This window comes from Lepisma saccharinum, chromosome 25, assembly GCF_977018435.1.
Source record: "Lepisma saccharinum chromosome 25, izLepSacc3.1, whole genome shotgun sequence".
In the NCBI taxonomy this organism is placed as follows: domain Eukaryota; kingdom Metazoa; phylum Arthropoda; class Insecta; order Zygentoma; family Lepismatidae; genus Lepisma; species Lepisma saccharinum.
In genome coordinates this window covers 56069958-56094054 of record NC_139253.1, presented here as the reverse complement: position 1 = coordinate 56094054, position 24097 = coordinate 56069958, and the positions used below count along the sequence as shown (strand labels likewise).

Sequence of the window (24097 nt, the reverse complement as noted above, 5' to 3'; positions counted from 1 at the left end):
TACCATGAAGGATGGAAAAAGACATTTCCTTGGATTTATTACGACAAAGAATTGGACAAAGTGTTCTGTAGTGTGTGTGTAAAAACGCTTTTGGTTCCAGTATAGTGCTTCCGTCGGCAACTGCTACTTCTGCAGACAGGCATTCGTGCAATGCATTTGTTCGAAATGGATTTTCCCAGTGGCAAAAGGCAATTGAACGTTTCAGGGTTCACGAAAAATGTACACTCCATCGTTCGTCCGTGACTGCTCTGGCAACTACGAAACTAGGAACCAATGTGTCATCTTCTATCTCAACACATAAATTAGGAGATATGAAAAATGCACGCAAGGCGATTTTAAAGATAATAACGTCCCTCCAAATTTTAAGTCAGCAAGGAATAGCAATCCGGGGTCACACGGATGAAGCATCAAATATTCATCAGTTGTTTCTGCTTAGAGCAGAAGATGCTCCCGAGTTGAAATCTTGGCTGCAGCGAACTGCATATAAGTGGGTTTCTCACGATATATTGAATGAAATTGCATCTTTATTATCCAGCGATGTACAGCAAAATATTGTGAAATCTATTGAGGTGGCACAATATTTTTCTCTCATTGTACATGAGACTTCCGACATATCAGTGAAGGAACAAATATCCATATGCTTCAGATTTGTCGATGAAAATCTGCAAGTTGAAGAAGTGTTTATGGGCTTCTATGAAGTAGCTTCAACAAGTTCTAGGACATTGTTTGAAGTCGTCCAGGATGTCATAAGACGTTTATCTCTCGACATAAAATACTGTCGTGGTCAATGTTATAATGACGCGAGTAATGTCAGTGGACATTTAACAGGATTAGAAAATAGGATTACTCAGTTGGAGCCGAGAGCTATATTTGTTCATTGTTCGGTGCATAATTTGAATTTGGTAGTGCAAGATGCGATGCAAGGTATCAGTTATCTCGTATGCAAGACTTTCTGGTGATTCTTCGTGAATTAATATCATTTGTAAGACATTCGTAAAGAGGCTAGCAGTGTTTCAATCGCTACAAGAAGACAACGAAGATGGTGTTGTAAAAAACATTCCCAGACTGACTGTGCGACCATTCTGTCCCACAAGGTGGTGTGTGAGGAAAAAATCACTACAATCGTTGGAAAGTAATTATGACGTTCTCTTGAAATTTTTGGAAGATCTGTCAGAAGAAAAAAGTGAAGTCGGTGGGAAGGTTAGTTGATATTTTTCAAACCTACATCAATTCAGATTTCTTATTTTCCTGAAAATGTTAATTTCAGTTTTGGGCAGGATTGAACGACTTCATTCTTCTTTTCAGAAGAAATCATTGCCATACCTAGAAATCAAAAGTTTGGTGGAAACTTTGTCTGCAAGTTTAGGTTCACAAAGGGATATATTTTTTGAGTTGTGGAATGGAACCATGAGGAAAGCGGAGGAATTGAACATTGATGAACCAGTTTTGCCTAGAAAAAGGAAGATGCCAAAACGCTACGACGAAGGTAGCGTATCAAACGCCGGAGGAAATGTACAGACAAATATCTTTTGAAATAGTTGCTGTGGCTGTTGATTCGCTAAATCGTAGATTTCAAACAAAGGTTTTGGAACTTATTTCACAACTTGAAGCTTTTGCTATCGATCAAATTGGTGCTGATCAAATTCTGCAGTTCTATGGGACAGACTTTGATAAAGACAAGCTAACATTGCACAGGGACATGTTTCTAAATGTGTGCAGGACGACAAAGAAAAAGTGGCCAACTTGTCAGACATTACAAATATTTTAAGTAGAGAAAGCAGTGGTCCCATGCGTGAAATGCTCACAGAATTTGTGAAGTTTGTACGGGTGATTTTAACTATACCTGTTACTTCTTGTAGCTCTGAGCGGTCATTTTCAGCACTTAGACGATTGAAAACATTTTTGCGGTCAACAATGACCCAAAAAAGATAGAATGATTTGGCAATTTTGCATGTTCATAAAGAAATGACTAAAAATATTAACATTACCAAAATTGCAAACAAATTCACAAGTGGAAAGGACGTAAGAAGGAATGTGTTTCATATTGAAAGTTAACATGAAATTATTATTATTATTATTTGGTACATAAAGTTAGTCATTTTGTAGTTTCTGTTCACAACAAAATCCTTGCATAGTTCTTTCTGCAATACAATTAAAATTATTTGCATTTATGAAGATTTTTTCATTTTAATTTGTATGAATGTGGTATTTTCTTTTAGTAACGTGGTGATAATATCATTGCCTTTTCAATCATTGTGCATGGAAGTTGTTTAAAGTATACAATACTTGATAATTACAGATCTAACCGCCATTAATATGCACCCACAGAAATTTTGGAAAGTCGGCGCCCTTGGCAAAGGTGCCTTATGTGTACGGAATGTGAGGTCTCCTTAGTTCTCGTGCAGGTATCAGGCAACTTATATGTGCTGATGGGATGTTTCTAGGTGCTCTATTTGAATCCTCAGGATACTTGGAAGTTTATGCTGGAAACTAGTAGGAAGGGAAGCCTCTATCTACCTCATCGTCGAGGCCATCTCCCGTATTTATCCGCTCCTCGTCGTCTTCTATCAAATGGATCTTCGTTTGCCATCTCGGCACGTTTGAAGTCAATGCAGTTCTGGAAAAGGCGAAGAAATTTAGATTACTCTAAGCACAGGACTTCGTTGATGTATATTGGTCGAATATGAAATATTTCAATCGGTAAAATTTTCAATTTATAAACACATTTCCATTTTCATTTAACCACTACAGAAACTTCACAGTAGAGGACGCACTATTCAATGGGCTGTTTTCATTTTTATTAAGGGGGGCAAATTGAAGTACATTCTTCGTATGTGTATACGTAGACTCAGTCTGTACCTGGTTCCAAAGGAGTAGTGCAGTTTAGAGAGTTCTGCAACATCTTGTGAGGAGCTGAAGTGAGGAGCTCGCCTTAATGGATTTTTCTCGTAAATCACCAAGGTTTTTGGGGTAACCTAACCTAAAAAAGCAAGAAGTTGGCAATTTTGCTTGAGAGTTCAGAAACCGGAAGTGGAGCTCGGTGGTGCTCGCAGTGTTGCCAACTGCTTACTCGAAAAAAATCACCAAGGTTTTTGGTGTAACCTAACCTAAAAAAGCAAGGAGTTGGCAACTTTGCTTGAGAGTTCTGCAACCGAAAGTAAAACTCGCAGTGTTGCCAACATCTTACTCGAAAAAATCACCATGGTTCTTGGTCTAACCTAACCTAAAGCAAGGAGCTGGCAATTTTGCTTGAGGCTTGAGTTACAGTGCATAAAGCAAGGAGCTGGCAACCTTGCTTGAGGCTTGCCTTACAGTGCATAAAGCAAGGTTGCCAACCTACTGGTACTTTTACCATAGCTTTTTACAAAAGAGAGAGAGAGGGAAGAGTTAAACAACCGACGGCCTACCTACAGCTTTTTTGGTCTAACCCAGCCTAAAGCAAGGAGCTGGCAACCTCGCTTGAGGCTTGCCTTACAGTGCATAAAGCGAGGTTGCCAACCTACTGGTACTTTTACCATAGTTTTTTACAAAAGAGAGAGAAGAGAGAGGGAAGAGTTAAACAACCGACAACCCACCTACAGCTTTTTTCTTGGTCTAACCTGGCCTAAAACAAGGAGCCGGCAACAATGTTTTATGCACTGTAAGGCAAGCCTCAAGCGAGGTTGCTAACTTACTGGTACTTTTACCATGGCTTTTTACAAAATAGAGAGGAGAGAGAGGGAAGAGTTAAACAACCGACAACCTACCTACCTACAGCTTTTTCTGCTCTAACCTAGCCTAAAGCAAGGAGCTGGCAACTTTGCTTGAGACTTAGCCAATTTATATACTGACGTAACATACACACACTAAACAAGGAGAGCCGGCAACAAATATATACTGCCGTAAAAGAGAGAGAGATTTATGGCTGGCAACAGTAACGAGCGAATGCGCCATATCGTAATTTTCCAACTCCGTATATCGCGACCTTTGTAAACCTCTCTCGGGGGAACGATGTGCCACACACACACACACACACACACACACACACACACATACATGCATGCATGCGTATGTATTGTGACGCAAGCAAACAAACAAAATAATAATTGTTGTTTTTAGGACACCTGGCCCCTATAACCTCGCCAGGGTGCGTGGTGCCCAACCAAAAATGTGAAAGTTTTCTAATGGCTGCGGTTATAGATTACCGCACCTCTGTAGAGTTTCACGTGTTTTTTTTTTCCCCCAAACTTCCATGAAACCCTACAGAGGACCTCCGTAATGCATGCAACGTGTACTAACGACTCTAGTGTTATTTGATGTTGTGATATTTTTGGATATAGAGTTTTATTGTGAGATAGATAAAAATGATTATGTTTATTATAATATTTTCTTGATGAAGATGGAGAATGTATGTGTGTGTTACAAATAAAGTTGCATGCTTTTTTTCTAGTGTGTGTGTATGTGTTTTTGATGTTTCGACAGCATCTGAAACGATAAAAAAGAAATTTTATTGTTAATTTTCACGTGTAAAAAACAACAACAAATTTTTTTTGTGCAAATTTTCTGATTGTCTCGTGCTATAGTGCAAAAAAGATATTGTGACTGATAACTAATGAAATTGACATTTGTAACTGATCTGAACTAGTGAAATTCGTATTGTGCCATTGTAGCTGATTGTGCTAGTGCAGAAAATTTCTTATTTGTGCAAGAAAAGATGTTAAAAAAACTTGTTAAAACTGCTCTGTGACCCTCTCGTTCTTCACGTCGTAGGCGAAGGACTTCTCTGCAATCAGGATGACACTGCATAGGGTGTCCTCGGGCAAGGCATCGTGGAACTCGCAGACGACCTTGATGTTGGTTCGATCGTTGACCACAACCTTCTTCCTCTTAGATGTGTTGATGACGGTCATCGGCCTGCGGATTTTGAATTCGCTGGGCGTGTAGTACATGTCCACGCTTCCCTCGGTCACGCGTTTGTAAGCTGTGTAAGCTTCGTAAAGTTTTAGATAATCGTTTTTGGTCATGTCGAGGTTGTAATTCTCGCGCGGGAACACTTCGTTGCGTCCATTCTTCAGATAAACGTTCTTGATCTTGCAGTCGTCGAACTTGCTGGAATCTTTTTCCTGATTTTTATCGCGCCCGGTCTGAAAGAGCACTACGACAAAATCTGGCATGTCGAACTGTATGTTGTTGAACTGCGTCGTCACGTCGAATTCCATGTGACTTCCCGACGCCATCTTCTGAACGCACTGGTAACCGTGAAAGTGAATCGGCACCTGCGGACTTTTCAAGATCTCCGCTTTGTACTTGAGGGCGTAGTTCGTTTCGTATTCCACCACCGGCATTCTCAATTCCATGCTTTGGATGACGCATTTCGCCGCTTCGGGTAAAGTGTTGGCTATCGGCGTGCCGTCGGCGTTCAAGTTGGTGTATCGCATCAGTGCGTCGTTGTCGTTGGCAGCTCTTCGAAACGTGACCCTCAGTCCTCCCTTCCACATGATCTCCTTGTAGTCCGAGAAGAAACCCGGCAGCAGACGCATGGGAAAGAGCACCGTGTGACTTCTCGTTGATATTTTGGTCCCGGCTTCGAATCCTCCCGCCTGGTAGTACGCTGCGTCCGTTTTGGATAATTTCAACGTTCCCACTGCCGTCGACGTGATGCCTGGATAATCTATTCTGTCGATGACGGTGTTGTGTTTCCTCACCTCCACCTGCGAGAACAGGTGAGGCACGAAGTTGTCCACGAGTTTCAAATTGGCATTGGGTGGAAAGGCTTCTCCGCTTTCCTTCTTCACCACGTCGAATTGAAGGTAGAGGTCCGCTCTGTGAGGATGAACGAACCCGTCGCCTACGTCCACGTCGTATTCGATCTCCCTGTTCGCTTCGTTCAGATTGGCGAACGTGCGACGGTTGGGAGGGAAAGATTGCAATTCGTAACTTTCGATTTGCTCCATTTTACATGTATGTTTATTTATTATACGTTGATCTCCACGATGGCCGTGGTCGTTGCACCTGCGAAATCCACCACCTCTCCTTTCTCGTTCGTCACCACCAACTCTATGTCGTCTATGCGGTTGCGACATACTGGAAAATAGATCGGCGAAGAGGGCGTGTAAATAATCGGTTCCATGAACTCGGAACTTGGTTTGAAAGTGGCTATGATTCCCGTCTGCTTGTGACTTCCTAACAATCCGTCCGAAGATTTCGTGATCATGCCTTCGGCCACGTTACAGTGTACGTTCAGAGTCTCTATGGCCAAGAATTTAGGAATGTTGGTTGCTACGTGCTTGATGCCAGCTTCGAGTTTTGTGTTGTTCTCGAAACCTAAAAGTTCTCCCATGGTGCCCAGGTCCACGGTCTCCGTTGCGGATAGGATTTCCACTCTGTGCGTGACCGAATTTTGAGAAAGGTATGTGCCTTTGGGTAACTGAGCTTGCAAAGTGGAAAGATTGTATTGTCCTGGCGTGACGACGATGTGTTCGCTTCCGACGCTAATTTTGTTGTTGTGATGCGTAACATTGGGTATGAGGTACATGCTGTAGAATGCACGCAGAGCCACGGATTTAGGATAGACGATGTCGTCGTGCAGCGTGAGTTTCAAGATTGAAGATTCGCTCGTGAGATGGAACACGCCCATCCTAGTGATACTGTTTGAGGTTCCACAATGCTTTCTGGAAATCCTCGATCGTAGGGTTATTTATTTTAGAGAGAAACGCGAGCACGGAGAGGCAGAGATGACCGCAGTTCACGTCTCCGAAATTTTGAATGCGTTCGTCGTTGTAGTATATGGAGGTTTTGTTCGTTTTCAGATAATGAATTAAATTTGTAGGTGGAACGCCTCCGAAAGAATCGAAAACGAATGCTTTATCATCATTTTTGTGGTAACATATCCAATGCGTGCCTGGATTTTCTTGACCGTCCAAGTTGACTACGCCGCATTCTTCTTTTTTAACGCTTGAAGGTAACGAGTCGGACATGAAAACTCCTCTGAAGTGTTTGATTTGTAACGGTTCGATCAGAGATTCAATGTCTCGGTTGGTGAGTGCTTCTGTTTCTTTTTTTTAAACTTTTTCATCACGCCCTTCCCCTTCTTCTCCATGGCCAGGTTGTGACGTTTCTGTTCTTCCAACTCGGCCTTGTTCTTCTTCGAGTCGATGACGGTTTTCGCGATGGCGGCACTTCCGCCGGCCAAACTTCCAACGGCCCCCAATGCCGCCAGGATGGCCGGGATGCTGAATATGAAACCTCCGATCTTTTGCTGTTTCCGCGAACGCTGCAATCTTTTCAATTGAGGTGTGCTGAGCAGCAATTTCATTCCGTGTCCTTTCGACAAGCAAGAACGTTTCTTCTCGCGTTGTTTCTTGGTGAGTAACCCATCGAGGGCACCTAGATTTTTTAGATTCGAATATGGTATCTGGTACACAACACCCTTGGGCTTCATGTTGATGCTCTATGTGTTATTTTTACGGTATGTTATTTATATATATATTCTGAGATTTTTTCTTGTGTAGTTTTTTTACGGTATGTTATTTATATATTTTCAAGGCCTCGCAGTCGTTACACAAATTCTATTACGTGCTTCGTTTTCTTGCCAAGAAGTTCCTTTGTCCCCTTGTACACGATTCGAGTTTTGTTCTCGATTAAAATAGGTAGCTTCTCGTCGGATAACATGTTAGCGTATCGATCTGGTAAAAATAGACTGTATTGTGCGTTGAGCAACAGGCGTACCTTGGGACCATACTGGGTAGAAACGATTGAACCGGAAGTTATCGTGTAAGGTTTGTCGACTTCCAATTCCTGAATTTTTACATACTCGACTGACAAATTTAGCATTTGTTTTAATGCTTGGAGATCACTTATTTTTTCAGTCGTCATATCAAAAAAATTTCAGAGTGTTAGAGAGAAATTTAATTGTTTTTTTACGATGTGTGTTATTTATATATACCGAAGATTATTTTTTTCACGATGTGTGTTATTTATATATCAAGTTTTTTTGACACGTATATATATTATTATTTTTAACAGAGGAAGAAAGTCCGTGCTTCGGAAAACGCGATGATGTGCGTAATGATATCTTTCCTCTCCTGCTCAGACTTGTACCAATCTACTGTGTACCATCTTCTTCCCTGCTTCGCCTCGTCCAGTTCGTCCGACCTCTCGTTCAATTTTTCCCCTGCAGCCGAAAGCAGAATGTTGAGATCACTGCACCTCAGGCCGCTGATCTCCCGAAGATGGTCCTTGAGAACCATTTCACAAGGGATGCGAAATTCCGGCGTTGTTCTTGCTATGATTAGAAGTTTATTAACATCTCCGTTTACTACTTTCTTGAATATTTTAGATAGTAGCTCGGGTGGCAAATCAGTTATACGAGACATGTTGTTATTATTATTATTTTTTACGGTATGTTATTTATATACCCCACCCCAATTTTTGTTTTGTGTTCATGGCGATGGTGGTACCCAGTGCGGCGACCCGTTCACCCAGCGATGCGTCTCTGCTCACGAACCTTTCGAAAGCTACATGTTCCAATTTTTTGTCTGCTTCGTGACGTGCGTCCAGATCCGTCTGCGTGGTGTTGTAGGCGATGTCGTGATCTTTGCATGCCGCGTCCAACGGATTCACACCCTTGTCTCCTCTCTCCAATCTTTTCTCGAGTTTGGTAACCGGTCCGCAGTACTGGTAGCCAGGTAGATGCATCTCAAAAGGTAACTTGTTGATGATGTCGTTCACGAGTCCCTTTCCTTCGGCCACGTTCCAAAATTTCGGAGGCAGCGTGTTGATGATTTTGATCAGGTAACCTATGCCCTTGTCGTCGTTCACGATGAAGTTGGAAAGTTTCGTGCTGATCATGTCCACGATGCCAACCTTCTCGTTGTAGAAATTACGATTACCTGCATTCTCTTCGCCGGCTATCACCAACAATCGGTCCACGAGCTTCCTAACGTCGTCCACCCAAACAAATTCTTTAGGTAACGTATTGTAGCGTTTGACGCCGCTGCCTGTTTTGACCTGGTTCCAAATCGGTTTGATAAGATTCCTGTACTTCTCGCCGCTGCTCGATTTCACCCTATTCTGCGAGGCGTCGTTGTTCTGGTACAAGGCATCCGTCATGATCAGAATTTCCTTGTAACTTTGGTAATCTTCGTCGGTGTAATCTTTCGGCTGCTTTTTGGCGACGAGTTCCCACAGTCCCACCGTACCCGGATACCTGTTCCAACTATCCTTGTCGCCTAAATTGACTTTAATGTCGTTGCCTTCGAAGGTGACCTTCGATTTCCCAATCTTCCACACCACACCGCCGCCTTCGCTGGTTTCAATGCTGGGATACAATCCGAACACTTCATCCTTGTCGAATTTCCCCGTGCTCAGGTAGTCTCGTGCCAAAGGTCCCAACTCGATTTTATCCGAAGACGATGTGCTGCCTATGGCTCGACGTCGTGCCGGTGCATCCTTCAGTTCGAACGGCGTCGAAGGAATGCTCGAAATGGGCGTGGGTACGGCGTAACTTTTAGCTGCGAGCGGTACGAGTTCATTGATCAAATTTTTATTTTGTTCCGTGACACTTTTAATTTCTTTACCTAGACCGCTGATGGCATCGATCACAGGTTGATCCTGACGTTTCTTCTCTTCGTAGAATCCGCGATTCTCGGATTTCCAACCTTTGAAGCGTTTCGCGAGGTAATCGCGAAGCTTGAGATTTTCGTCTTCGATTTTTCGTTTCGTCATGATGTTATTTATACACGTCGTTTCTCACAACGTTGCAACGTTTAGAAAGTCGTTGATTTTGTTTCTGTATTTTCCGTCGTTGGGTTTTCTCGTCATGTCGATCGTCACGAATCCGAAATCGTCACTGTTCCAGCAAGTAGAGCAGCCTTCCGAAAATTGATTGTAGTTCATGTCTCCGCCTACGTAGTCATCGTACGCGTGCTTGAGGTTGGTGTGATCTTGACGAAACAAACATATAAAATTAGCGTTGTCGCGCACTAACTGTTTTGGAATTTTGGAAAACGTTTGAGCTAGGTAAAAACAATCCATTCCTTTGTGACGACCTTGCGTGAAAAAGTTGCGAATTTCATTTTGATTTTCCAGGATGGCGTCGTCGAACACAACGACTGAATTTTAACGACAATCGTCGAGTGGTTTTATTTCCGAGGCGAACGTTGCAATGTCCAGACCATCGTACAGTTTCATCAGTTGCTGGTATTTGGATTGCTCCAAACTTTTCGAGAACACGTACAGGTGCCTGTTCTTCCAATTTAACCAATTCGGTGCGAGGAGAAAATTGTCCACGAGCAGTGTCGTTTTCCCACACCCCGAAGGACCTACGATCAGACAGCGGATGCTGTCGGGAAGCAACTCGCCGTTCTTTTTCTTTCTCGTTTGACTTTCCGGATCCGGTAGACGCTTCACCACGTTCCACGTACTCACAAGATCACTTCGCTCGCGTCGATCCAACTCTTTTCTGGAAGTCCCAGCCATTTGACAAACAGTTTGTCACCTTTCCTACGCAATACTTTCTCGATGAGGTACGTGTCGGGGTGTTTCGTTTTAGAGAGTTCCTCTTCGTAAAATCTTCCTTTCAAAATCTCGCCGCTACTATCTTTTATTATATACGTGTGTCGGTTTCCAGGTAGAACTCGAACCACCGTAAAGAGTTCCGTGCTCCAATTTTTTGTGAACCCCTTCTCGAAGGTGCGTTTGAATTTGCTGATCCTCACCTGGTCTCCAATTTTGTATTTAGCTTTCTTTGTCGTGGGTGTGTACTTTGGACAGTAAACGGTAGAAATTAAACGCCGCTCGTCGGACTTGGTAACGTCGGCTGGCTTCATGCCTATCGTTCTGTGTACCGTATCATTATAGGTGTCGACGAGTTCCGGCAGGATGTCGACCCATTTGTAATTTCCCCGAAGCGTGAATCGTTTCCACATGTGTGTTTTCAAGGTTCGATTAAATCTTTCCACGATGCTGGCTTTGATGTGACTGAAGGTCGAATAATGTCGAATCTTGTGTTTTTGAATAAATTTTTGGAATACGGCGTTGTAAAATTCTTTACCGTTGTCCGTTTGCAGAAACCGTGGTCGTCTGCCGCCGCTTTCGCGAAAAATTAATTTGAATGCTTCCGTGACGCACGTTCCCGTTTTCGCCTTCAAAGGTAGAGCCCATGCGAATTTCGAAAACGTGTCTATGACGGTGAGGAGGTACTTGTTGCCCTTGTTCAATTTATGCACGTTTTTCAAATTGCCGCTACTCATCTCCACGAGGTCACTTTGCCAGAGGTCGTCGATGCCCTTGGTTACCACAGCCAAACGTTCGTAGTTGCGGCGTGCAGGTTTATGCAATTCTTCGACGATGGCTTGCCTAGACATTTTTTTAGAGATTACGTTTCAAAAGAAGCACAAGCGTGATGGGATTCAAAGAGGGTGGCACTTTGCTCGTGTTTTGAATGATCAGCTTATCGCCGGCACTCACGTCGAAAACGGTGAGATCTTCGTCTTCGTGTATTTCATATATGTTGCGCGTTTCGTTCCAACGTGCCAGAGGAATGTTTCCTGCTTTCTGGACACCACGATTCGATATCAAAGTCATGGTGGGAACGCTAGCTTTTCTACCGTGAGACCAGTACGAAAATTCGTTTATCTGAATCGTGCCATCGAGGAGAAACTTGTAGTACGGATGATAAGGATGCAACATGTACAGTTTGTTACCTTCGACGAACGTGGAGATTCTCTGTTGATTGGGTACGCTGTTGATTTCGATGGCTTGCAGAGAATGCAGTTTAGCGAATTTAGTATCGACGCTAACGAGGTTGCTGTGAAGCTGACCCAGTGTGTTTTGTACGGGCAACAAATGTTCGACTATGGTATCCGTTACGGTAGAAAATGACGGTTTGATTTTCACTTCCACCTTCAACTGCTTGTAGCTTTCGTTGAGTTCTTGCAACTTGGCGCCGAAAGAGGCCAGCGTCGATTCCTGCGTGGATTCCAGCACTCCAACTTGATCTCTGATGTTGACGACGATACTCTGAAGGTTCTCGACTTGATTCAATTTCGAACTTTTCTCGGTAAGATCGTTCACGATGCTTCGCATCTCTGTAAACTGCGTGTGAAGATCGGCGACGCTCTGCGAAGTGGGCAGCGTCGACACCAGCGAACTGATTTCGTCTCGAATCTCTTCCACGTTCGCCGTTTCCGTTTCCAGTCGTTTCAGCATTCGAGATATGTTTCTTTTCAAAGCGTGCAATTCTTTGGAGGTGGGGAGATTGGCCACTTTACTCTCGAGATCGCTCAATGAACTTTTGATGTCGCTCGAATCGGATAGTGCCATCACCGCCGTTTTCAATTTTTCCAAATCTTCGCTCGAAGGCACGCTCGTCCGTAAAGATTCCAAATCACCCTGTATGTTGTCGAGTACGTGATGAAAATGAGCAAGATTCGTTTCGACGTTTAAATTTTCTAAATATTCGATTTTATGCTGAACCGTGCTCAATGTGTCTTGAATGCTCGTCAACGCTCTCGCTTCAGCGTGAATATTTTTAATTTCTTCGTTGATCAATTCCAAGGACGCCTGAAGCGTAGCGATGGTGGTTTGAATGTGTTCGAAATCTTGATAGGCCTCCAATTGAATTTTTATGTTCGCGACGCTTTTACCGATGACCTGCAGTTCGTCCGACGATGGTAGGTTTGTCATTGTATCTTCCAAAGTCTGCAACTTGGATTTAATTTCTTCCAACGTGCCGGTGAATTCTTCTTGTAATTTGGAAACGACGACGTGCAAGCGTTCTACATCAATATCGTTCACCACGGTTTGAAGTTCGGAGAAATTCTTTTCTATTGCGGAAGTTCGTTCTTCGATTTCGAGTTTCAGTTTTTCCAAATCTTCATTTTTCGATTGAAATTGCTGTAATTTGGCCAAATCATTTTGAAGCGAATCCACGCTCAACTGTATATTTTGAACGCTGTCGTAAGAAGGTACGTCGACATAATTTTTTATCAGCGTTTTCAGTTCGGAATCGATTTTTAGAATGGGGTCGAGACATTGCGTTTGGAGCGTAGCGATTTCCGACTCTAAACTTTTGTTTAAGGTCTCCTGCAAAGCGATCAAATCGGTCCTCAACTTCTTAACTCGAACGTCCAACATGAGAATCTCTTCTGCGTGGTCTACACGCTTGGTGTTGCCGAAAATGTCGTTAGGCATTTTTGGTTAACGGTTATTTATAATAGGATAGACGATTCGTAATTCTACAAAAAGAGGAATGAGTTTGTCGTAATCTCCGAGGAGTTCCATGTAAAGATAATCTCCTGCGGACACATCGTACGTAATGTTAGAAAGCATCTTGTCGTGCTTGATTCGAAAAATGTTTTTGCCGGTAGAAATTTTGATTTCGCCTGCGTTTTCCGGATTCATGGTGATTTGAAGTTTCCCGTCGATCGGAATTTCGTAGAAATGTAAATTGTTATTAAAAACATAAAACATCTTGCCCACATCGTCATTCAGTTTCGTCCAAATGCTGTTGAGGTGAATGATCAACAGACCGTTGAGTTTAGGTAACACGGAAGGTAAGACTTCATGATCTGGTATGGTTTCCATAATGATCTGTTTTTTGAAACCGAACAAATTCATAGGCATGCTGGTTATTTAAGAATACAGTCAAAGTTTTTTGTAATGACAGTCAATGTTTTTTTTTTGTTTTTTTTTTGTTTTGTTTTGTTTTTATGAATCTTCTGTTGAAGATGGGCATATGTTGCAGGTTTTGCTTTCTGCTAAGCGATAGTGCCCCCACGGCAATGTGTGAATACCACACTCGAGGACGCACCTCTTGTCGTCGTTGGGATCCAGCGCAATTTTTCTAACTTTGTTTGTGGTCAACACATGGTCGACGCTCTGGATGCGCTGTTCTTCTCTTAGAACCGACGACCTGGTCTTGAGGCAATCGACAAAGTCCTCGAATGCGAGATGCTCCCGAACCACCTGTCTGCCGACACCCTTGGCCTTCTTGGTAACGCTGCCCTCGGCTTTGATGGCATAGGCCTTGGCGCGAAGACCCGCAAACTCGAGAATTACATCACCATCCTTCTCGTCTTTGAGTTTGCCAGGTACTTTTTTGTTTCGGGGCAGGATGCCGTACTGGTTCGGCTGGGGATAGCCCGAGGTGTCGAAGAGGTTGACCAAAGCTGGTGCCGTGACTATATCCCTGTATGCATCGGCTGAGTGGACGTGGTACACCAAGCTGTCCGTGTCCGTGTAGAGAAGCGAGATGTTGTGGCTATAATATGGACGTAATATGTCGTAGTACGTCTCGAACATGTGCAGCTTGCTCAGGTCTAATACTGAGGCACCAACATAAATTGGCTTGTCGAGCCTCACCTCACTCTTCCTCATATGCACCAGAGCAAGCTGCTCGTTATAAATGGTCCTCGATTTAAATAATGGGTTTGCTACGAGCCTGCGACATTGTGCTTTGCTCGTTACCAATTTTATGTCCATGCGATTCCGTACATTCTCCATAGTTTTGCCAAACACCGCATTATTCATTAACTTGAAGAAATCGCGATCGAAATCAGAAGTGGCGACTGTGCGATGTTCGGTGTTGAGCTCGATGTATGGCTTCAACCATGGAGAATGCTCGAACTTGAGGATGTGGTGAACTGCGTGGACCGCGACCCCTTGCTTCATCAACCACCGGAGGTTTTGGTAGTGCAGGACATAACGCTCTTTGGACTCGAAGTCCATGACGAGCTTCTTCTGGTTGGAATCCGGTGGACACTTGAACTCGGGTGCAGGGGGAAGATCGCAGAACAAATCCTGCAGCTTCTCGGAGAACTCAAGGTCCACCTCGGCGAAGAACCCATGTTCCGAATCGTCGAAGTTTTCGATGTCGAAGTTGGAAGGGTCAGCCCACTCGAAGCCTCTAAAAGGGAGTGGCTGCATCATGGAGTGTCCATAGAGGTTATTGACGTCCGTGTACATGATGTAGCTGGACGGTTGTGAGGGGTCGTAACCGGTGGACATGTGGTGATTGTTGGCGCGCGAGTGTCGCTGCGACACCTGGACCATTCCACCCCGCACGGCACGTTCCACAAACAGCATCATGTTTACGTCCGAAAGAAGCTCCAGCTCGATCTTCGTCACCAGAAACATGGCCGACCATGCCAGTCCGGGGAGACTGTAGAAGTAGGCAGGGTCCAGCTTGTAGATGGTCTTCGCAGTCGCACGGAACGTCTGGAACACGTCGGCGAGGAGTGTCACATCAAGTCTGAGGTAGGCGTCGTGGTAGTCCCCGAGAGTTCGACAGCCCAGCTCGCGCCACATGGACTGGGCGTGGTGATATTCCTCGTCGGTGATGTTCGAGCCTCGCAGCTTGCTGTAGAAGTTTGCTCGAGGAGGTAGCGACGTCTCTGCGAACTTGGAAGGGTCTGTGACGTATTCGTAGGGGTAGACACCCTTACGCCTGAAGAGACCTGCGTCCAAGTTCGGAAAGTTCGCGGAGGTGATGAGCATTTGCTCGTCGCTAAGCTTCCCTGCGAGAGCATCGAGGCTGGCCGGGAGGAACCTCAGAGAGTCGAGGAAGCGAAGCTCGACGGTAGAGCGTAATTCTGAGATTCGCACCCACTTGCTCAAGCTAATGTAACGCTCCTCGTTCTGCGCCAGGACGTTGATTCGCATGCCGTCGTACCCAAGATGCTTGACGAGGTGGTGGAAGTCGTATCCCGAGCCATTATGAAAAAACACAGGGATGAAGCGCGGGTCCCGGGCCATGAGGTTGCATCCGTTGCACCATGGACCAACATACCTACCGTTGAAGTGATCATGGTGTTGGACTTTACGGTTGTTGGCGGTGTACTCCTTGACGCAGACAGGGCAAGCAATGGACTCGTCGTGTCTACGTTGATCATCGGGGGGCAGTGGGAGCATAGACTTGGGGGCCAACAGTACCTTCCCTATCTCGTTGGCCTCGACAACCATCCTCTCGAGGAAGTGTTTGGCTGCGTCGGGACCGCGATACACGTAGGGCTCGGGGGCGATGTGCTGGTCTCGTCGCACCACAACGTATGCATAACTCGAAGCCTCGTGGAGTTGGTAAGGGGTGGTGGAAGAAACTTCAGGGTCGGGATCGCAAGTGGACAGGGGTTTGAGGAAGGCTTCGAAATCCGCGATGATGATAGCGGGATGTTCTACCATGGCACCGTGCATGTGGAAACGCTCCACGGTGCCAGGTTTGGGCAAGACTGCCACACCTGGCTCGTTGGCATTGCAGTAGATCTTGTGGCTGGCAAGCTTCTCTGCAGCGATGTTGGAGCCTCGAACATGTTGGTAATTGTGTTGATCCTGTCCGTCGAACATTGACAAGCACCTGCGACAAACTTCTATGCTACCATGATGCTTGCTTTTTTGGCTCGACACCAACCGGGAGAGGGAACGGATAAGGGTGTAGTGGTGATGGGTCTCGTCCTTGATGAGCAGAAGGTGAATTTCCTGCGCACCATCGTTTTTTACGTCGCTCACCCGGATGGGGTACACCGCATTTTCGTCAGTGAGACCGTAAACGTTGATGGCCAACCGAGGGTTGTGTGTACGGGCCTCGAACTTGCGAATATCCGGGACCTCCACGGGATAGTCGATCCCAGCCATCGCATCTTCCAGCTCTGCCTCGTAGGGTCGGTAGTGGTTAACTCGGTGTGGATTGTTTTTCCGGTCGACAGGGTGTAATGCTGCAAGCACCGACCATACGAAGCACTTGTTATCTTCATTTTGGATGTTCAGGACGGCCTTCTTTGCCACAATGGTAGGTGGTAAGGGGACGTAGCTGGAGGCGGAGAGAGGCACGAACTTACAAAGTTTGACGCACAGTTCGTGAGGCTCGCCACACAGCGAACCCCCCGAGCCTTTAGCTTGATGTTCCTCCTGTTTTGCCACCAGCTCATCGGTAAACTGGTTGTAGATGACCTCGAGGTTGTCGACATCCGCCAGATGCAGCGTCTTCGCCTTGGTGTTGTGGCAGAAGCTGTAAATTTCGTCAGACGGCTTCTTGTACTGGCAACGTAGCGATGCGTAGAATTTAGTGGAGTGCATTGCAAGCGCATCGCCGAGGATGGAAATGATTTTGGCTTGCACGTTCTCCAAAAAGCTACGTACGTCGCATGAGCCCTCCGAAGTGATGACAAAATCCTCTAACAACTGCTGGAAAGCAGTCTGGTTCGCTTTCGCCACAGGCTTGACGCGTTTGGCGGATGGTGCATTGATGGAGGCTGCTTCTGCCTTCCTCTTGGTGGAGGTCGAAGGCTGAGCCCCAGATGTATTTTTGCTTAGACAATTAAGCTTATGCTGTTTATTGCATCCGGAACACAGTTCAGTGGCAGCCAAATGCTTGCCTGGCACGCAGGTGCGACAATGTCTTGCAAAATTTTTGCTTGATATGGTTATCTTGCACACAGGACAACTTTTCATGGAGCGCATTTTTTGGGGGGTATGTTTATTTATATGTAATCTGTTGGTGGTAGAGTGTTTACAAAAAAATGCCTTACGAGAAAAATTTTGTAGGCTAATTCTAATTAGTGTTAGTTTGAGGGTTTATTTATATATGGGTGGCGTTGTTTTCCTCAAATATGTGCTTTAATCAACCCTATAAAAAAAATTAAAAAAAATATATAAGAAAAATATGATTGTAGATAGAAAAAAAAACACGTGAAACTCTACAGAGGTGCGGTAATCTATAACCGCAGCCATTAGAAAACTTTCACATTTTTGGTTGGGCACCACGCACCCTGGCGAGGTTATAGGGGCCAGGCATCCTAAAAACAACAATTATTATTTTGTTTGTTTGTTTGTGTTACAATACATATGCGCGCGTGCGTGTGTGTGCGTGTGTGTGTGTGTGTGTGGCACATCGTTCCCCCGAGAGAGGTTTACAAAGATCGCGATATACGGAGTTGGAAAATTACGATATGGCGCATTCGCTCGTTACTGTTGCCAGCCATAAATCTCTTTCTCTTTTACGGCAGTATATATTTGTTGCCGGCTCTCCTTGTTTAGTGTGTGTATGTTACGTCAGTATATAAATTGGCTAAGTCTCAAGCAAGATTGCCAGCTCCTTGCTTTAGGCTAGGTTAGAGCAGAAAAAGCTGTAGGTAGGTAGGTTGTCGGTTGTTTAACTCTTCCCTCTCTCTCCTCTCTATTTTGTAAAAAGCCATGGTAAAAGTACCAGTAAGTTAGCAACCTCGCTTGAGGCTTGCCTTACAGTGCATAAAACAGTGTTGCCGGCTCCTTGTTTTAGGCCAGGTTAGACCAAGAAAAAAGCTGTAGGTGGGTTGTCGGTTGTTTAACTCTTCCCTCTCTCTTCTCTCTCTTTTGTAAAAAACTATGGTAAAAGTACCAGTAGGTTGGCAACCTCGCTTTATGCACTGTAAGGCAAGCCTCAAGCGAGGTTGCCAGCTCCTTGCTTTAGGCTGGGTTAGACCAAAAAAGCTGTAGGTAGGCCGTCGGTTGTTTAACTCTTCCCTCTCTCTCTTTTGTAAAAAGCTATGGTAAAAGTACCAGTAGGTTGGCAACCTTGCTTTATGCACTGTAAGGCAAGCCTCAAGCAAGGTTGCCAGCTCCTTGCTTTATGCACTGTAACTCAAGCCTCAAGCAAAATTGCCAGCTCCTTGCTTTAGGTTAGGTTAGACCAAGAACCTTGGTGATTTTTTCGAGTAAGATGTTGGCAACACTGCGAGTTTTACTTTCGGTTGCAGAACTCTCAAGCACAGTTGCCAACTCCTTGCTTTTTTAGGTTAGGTTACACCAAAAACCTTGGTGATTTTTTTTCGAATAAAAAATTGGCAACACTGCGAGCCTCACCGAGCCTCACTTCCGGTTTTCTGAACTCTCAAGCAAAATTGCCAACTCCTTGCTTTTTTAGGTTAGGTTACCCCAAAAACCTTGGTGATTTACGAGAAAAATCCATTAAGGCGAGCTCCTCACTTCAGCTCCTCACAAGATGTTGCAGAACTCTCTAAACTGCACTACTCAAAGGGTAAGTTATATTGTTTAATTCCCACAATTTTTCATTAAGGGTTTGTATGAAGCAAGGAGTAGATGGAGACGATCAAGGCGCCAATGAAAAGACGTTGAAATACAGTTCAGTAGCCGGGCTCCGTGGAGGAGTGGTTAGCACATCTCGTTACGACGCCAGAGGATCCGAGTTCGAATCCTGGCTTGGGCATAGATGTTCGTGTGTGTGCATTCATCAATTTAATTAAATCATCACTCATCTCCATCTTCAGAAAGTGACACAAGAAGCGAAGTGAAATAAAGCAAAGCATATCAAAGTAAAGTTTCTCTGTCCGTGAACTGTAAATGTTTAAAATAGAAAATTGGAGGTGTCCGTTTCAGATAATGTTTTGAAATTTCTTAAACTGTATTTAACGTGTCTCTCTGTGCACGTATGTATTTATGTATGCGTGTGTGTGTGATTATATATAAGAGAGTGACCTGGACATTTTCTTCTATATAGAAAATGTGAAGTGCTGCTATCACCAAACTAGCGCTGTTTCTTCAAGTATTTCTCTTGAGCTTCAAAGCAATGTTGTTGTACAAGGGCTTATAAAATTTCTTCCTCCATCAATATTCCGTGGAATGAAGGGGATGAGTCATTCCCTTAAAAAGTAGAACACATACTAATTTATTAACTGTGTTTTTGTGGTCAATTTTTTTTTACAGTTTCAATCAAACCATTCAATCTCTTCCTCCATCAATACTCTTATAGTAGAGTAAACAGACTACGGGGTCAAGTCAGAACTGTAAGGAAGACGTGTAAAAATTTCTAGCTAGATTAAATGAAAGATCATCTCGTCAGAATGGCTGTATCGATGAAAAGACCCATGACTTGATTATAACGGTAAGCTTAATTGTTTACACCCTTTGAATAAATGTGTTTGTTGGAAAATACTTTAGTTCGCAAAACCATATGTAGGCCTTCCCGATGACGTAATGATTAGGCTTTCGCTTTATAATAATGTGTTCCAGGTTCGATCACACTTTATACTTCTCGTCCAGTCTCCATTCAGATATCCTGGCGTACAGTAGACCGACAACAATTCTTTGTAACCGTACACGCAATTGTTGCTTACCGCCATAAGAACAAAAGCCATGAGGAGAATGAGGAAAAGAGCCTTGTTCGCCATGTCTTCCGGAAGTGGAGCTCTGTAAATAGAGAAGTTAGAACTTTTAAACAGATATTATTTAGGCATCTTGACGATAATTAATATTCCTATAAAGTTCTTCGACTTCATTCCCAGGCATCAGGAAGAAGACTTTTTTGAGTTTCAAGTAACTTCTCTATTCTTCTTGAGATTTACTTAACGGTGCGTAGAGCACATTTATAGAGATTAGGGAACGAACTTAACACCAATTTTATAACATGACGAATTGCAATAGAACCTTTAAAATGTTGTTGAGGAAGGTGAGGTATTATTGTGCCAATATTGTGAATTTTTTTAAAAAAAGAAATATAATTTATTTTAATTGAAGCTGTATAACTTCACAATATGTCAGTAGCCATGATGACTGGCTTTAAATGTAAGATCATTAATAATAATAATAATTAGGAGATAACAGAATTTTGGGTGGCATAATTTTTCTCAAACCTTTCAAACCGAACTGTTCAAGGTGATCTTAAATATGAAAGTTCCAACAAACTTCGAACTATAAAAAAAACGTCGGTGCCTTGTAATCACGGGGTCCCGGGTTCGATACCCGGTGGAGGCACATGGCATAGTGGTTTGGATCCTACTTTAAACTGTAGGTATTGTCCCGATTAGCCTTTCTGTGCATAAAGTGGACTTAAGGCAACAATTCAATTCAATATAAAAAAACACATACGAATATATAGAACGAGTATGTTTGAAAGTAGTGAAGTTAGGTCGTTGATCAGGAAATTATATTTTTTCTCTACTTTCAAAATAACTTAATTAATATTTTTAAAACACGGTCTCTGAACTTGTTCTATGTATCTCTCACTATTGTAGAAAAAAATATTTGAATTGAAGAATGTTGCAAAAATTCGTTAAATTTCTACAAGAATTGGAACTTCCTAAAACAGAATCGAAAATGAAAACTCTCACAATATTGTTAACCAACATATTCTCGCAAAAAAGAAGCAAAATGCGTGTGGGGAGCACAACGACTAGGTCGCTAAATATACGGGGTATCTCATAAGTTACTCCGTATTTTTAAATATTAAAATTTCTATATTTGCTAACCAATTCTGTTCCAAGTAGTGTTGTTATACAATCCCCTCCTTGAGGCATTCCACATAACTCCAAACTCCGCATAAACCATAACATTTTTGACACATTTTTAAAATGTAACAGAAACAACAGCTGCAGAAGAGATGACACTGCACCATATTGTTATATTCAGACGTCCCTGTGCCTTCCCAACAAAAAGTGAAGACTGTCACGTACCAAATATTGATAGTTGCATCTATTAAGAAAACTCTCACACAATCCGCACCATTCAACATGCCACGTCAGAAAATTTTCTCCACATGCCATCCTCCTGTCACAGTCGTGAGCAAACAATTTCCGCAGGACCGTACCCAGGATTTTTTTTGGGAGGGCAAGACCGAAACCGTGGTGTATATATATATATTGATGAAGTATGATGAGTGAAGTTAGAGAAGAGGCTCATTTAATGCTCTCTTTGCTGTTCATTAACCTGCCTCCTTCAGTGATTGCCTCCAAGTTATCCCAGGAATGCGCTACATTTCATATTGCTTTAATACTGAAGTCATACGGGAGGTTACGAAAGTAGCCTCGCGGATAGAGGACTGGAGGAGTAACAACCTCTAGTCCGGCAGGAGTATAAATGCGACGTCCTGAACGACTTCGCTCTCATTCGCTTACAGTTTTACTCTGAATCTACTTCGATGCACTCAGCGCGGGATAACGATAACGGAGAACAAGTTGGTCAGAGTCGAAGTATGGACTCTGACACGATATGGACTGAGGATACATCTTTATCTAGGACAAGACTCTACAAGAACTTCGGGCAGGTATGATAGTGTGGAGAGAGCATTCTCATTCATCTATAATTCAGCTTTTCCTTCATTGACCAGGGGGGCTCCCTTTTGAATTAGTTATGAACCATAAACCTCTCGCTTTAGAATTTGCTACAGCTCGGTGACTCTTGATTCCCAAGGTTATATATATATATTATTGTCATGAAATATATGTTTGTAAATCATTAAATAGTTAATTAATATCATGAAGCATATATAAACAAATTTAATTTGCTAATTCCTTTAACAACTGGTTCAAAATATCAAGAAGATAGGTGAAATGTTTTTAATAAGAGTTAGATTTTATTTAATTATTGCTTTCTATTAATAATGATCAATAAAATTTCATACTTTTATTGTGTTATGTCTCTATAATGTTGTAGATCTGTTAATGATTTCTCGAAAGAAAATATTTCCATATCAGAGCTGCAGCTAGAGATTTCAGCGCCCAGTACGAGAATAGATTCTCGCACCCCCCGCGAATATTCGAATAATACAGTATTCCAAAATGTACAATGTTTTCAATTTTCTTACACCAGCACCACAGAACAGCCATGATTACTAAATTACTAAATATAATAGACTGCAGACTTCTCTCTCCACAAACAGTACATTCATTCATGAAAGAAGAAAATCGAAATTCTTGCAAAATCATAAAAATTGTCCATGTTACTTTTGTAGGTTCTTATAGGTTTGCATTAAAATATTTCATGGCTTGAGGGGGGCATGGCCCCTTTGGCCCCCTTTGGCCCTCTTTTGGGTACGGGCCTGAATTGCGGTATGTAATATTTTTCATGAGAACTGTTGCAGTTGCATAATGTAAGATGCCATTTTCATGAGACACTCGACACACGGATCTCTGGACTCCTTGTGAACATATCAATAAGGATGACAACATTGCTGGCTCTCGTCGATGTTGATCATCTTTCATCATGTCAAACGGACCTCAGTGAATGGAATATACTATGGCACTGTTCGCAACAGAATCTGTTATCAGATAAAGAAGTTTAAAATATTTTTTTTAAAAAAAGTGACCTATCAGACACCTTGTACTTGGCACATGACCACAATTAGGGATGTAGCAGTGAACAAATAACGTCTAAAATAAAACATGCAAATTGGTTGAGACAGAAAGAGAGAGAAGAGAGAGAGGAGAGAGAGAGAGAGAGAGAGAGAGAGAGAAGCGGAGAGCGACTCACAGTGCACCTACTTTCTGCACATACCCTTGTCACTGACACATACAACCAGGATATGCGTATCCCTCCAAGTATAGTAAATTCCGCACCCTCCTTCAACAGGACTGTTTCTGGCGTCCTGTCTCACACGCTCATAAGATATGTCGTACCTCCCTGACCGTCCGCTTTTGTGACCTGGAAAGTTGCTCTTCTGCAGGACTTCTTTCTTAATGGCTGCCTATTTAATTACTTTGGCGCCCTGAAATGGCTGACGAAGAGGAAGTGCTTCAGCGTTAATAATATATCTTTCTTTCTCTCTCTTTCCTTGGTTATTCACTGCACCCATTGTGTAAGTGATATTCAGAATCAAGAACTACATTGTTCTCCAGAAAATCATGTGACTTTCTCAGTTAGCATTCGGACATTGCGATGAAGTTTCTCAACTACCTAGGTACAAAGGTTTTGTTTGAGAGTATTAAAGACTACTTACCTTTTCAGCTTATGCATTCATCAGCTTTCAATGGTCGTATTTATACAAACACCCAAGGCCGAGTTAGAGCTATTATCTCTTCCTCCCCTCCTTTTGCATTTACTGCCTGCAAGATAATACTTATATAACAAATTGCATAGCTATATTGTTTATTAACTTTTACAAAACACGTTTAGGAAAAGCTTTTCAAGTTTAGGGGGAACTTTTAGTAATAAAGTTTATACTGTATGACCGTCCAAAAATAATTCTCGTATATACAAGAATTATTACGCAATATATATATATATATATATATATATATATATATATATATATATATATATATATATATATATATATTAGCTACGTAATAACAACAACTTATTATTGTATGAGTGAAAAGAAATAATATATATTTGCAAACATTCGTAAACTCAG

At 43.0% G+C, this 24097-nt stretch overlaps 1 long non-coding RNA gene across 1 annotated transcript; it reads right to left on the bottom strand.

Annotated features, from left to right (window-relative positions):
* Positions 1–2192: 2192 nt before the first annotated feature.
* On the bottom strand, positions 2193–23543 carry LOC145978845 (uncharacterized). The gene is made up of 3 exons (XR_014440751.1): positions 23239–23543; positions 20085–20157; positions 2193–2617 (listed from the first exon to the last, which is right to left on the bottom strand). It is a non-coding gene; the product is annotated as an uncharacterized LOC145978845 (long non-coding RNA).
* Positions 23544–24097: the final 554 nt, after the last annotated feature.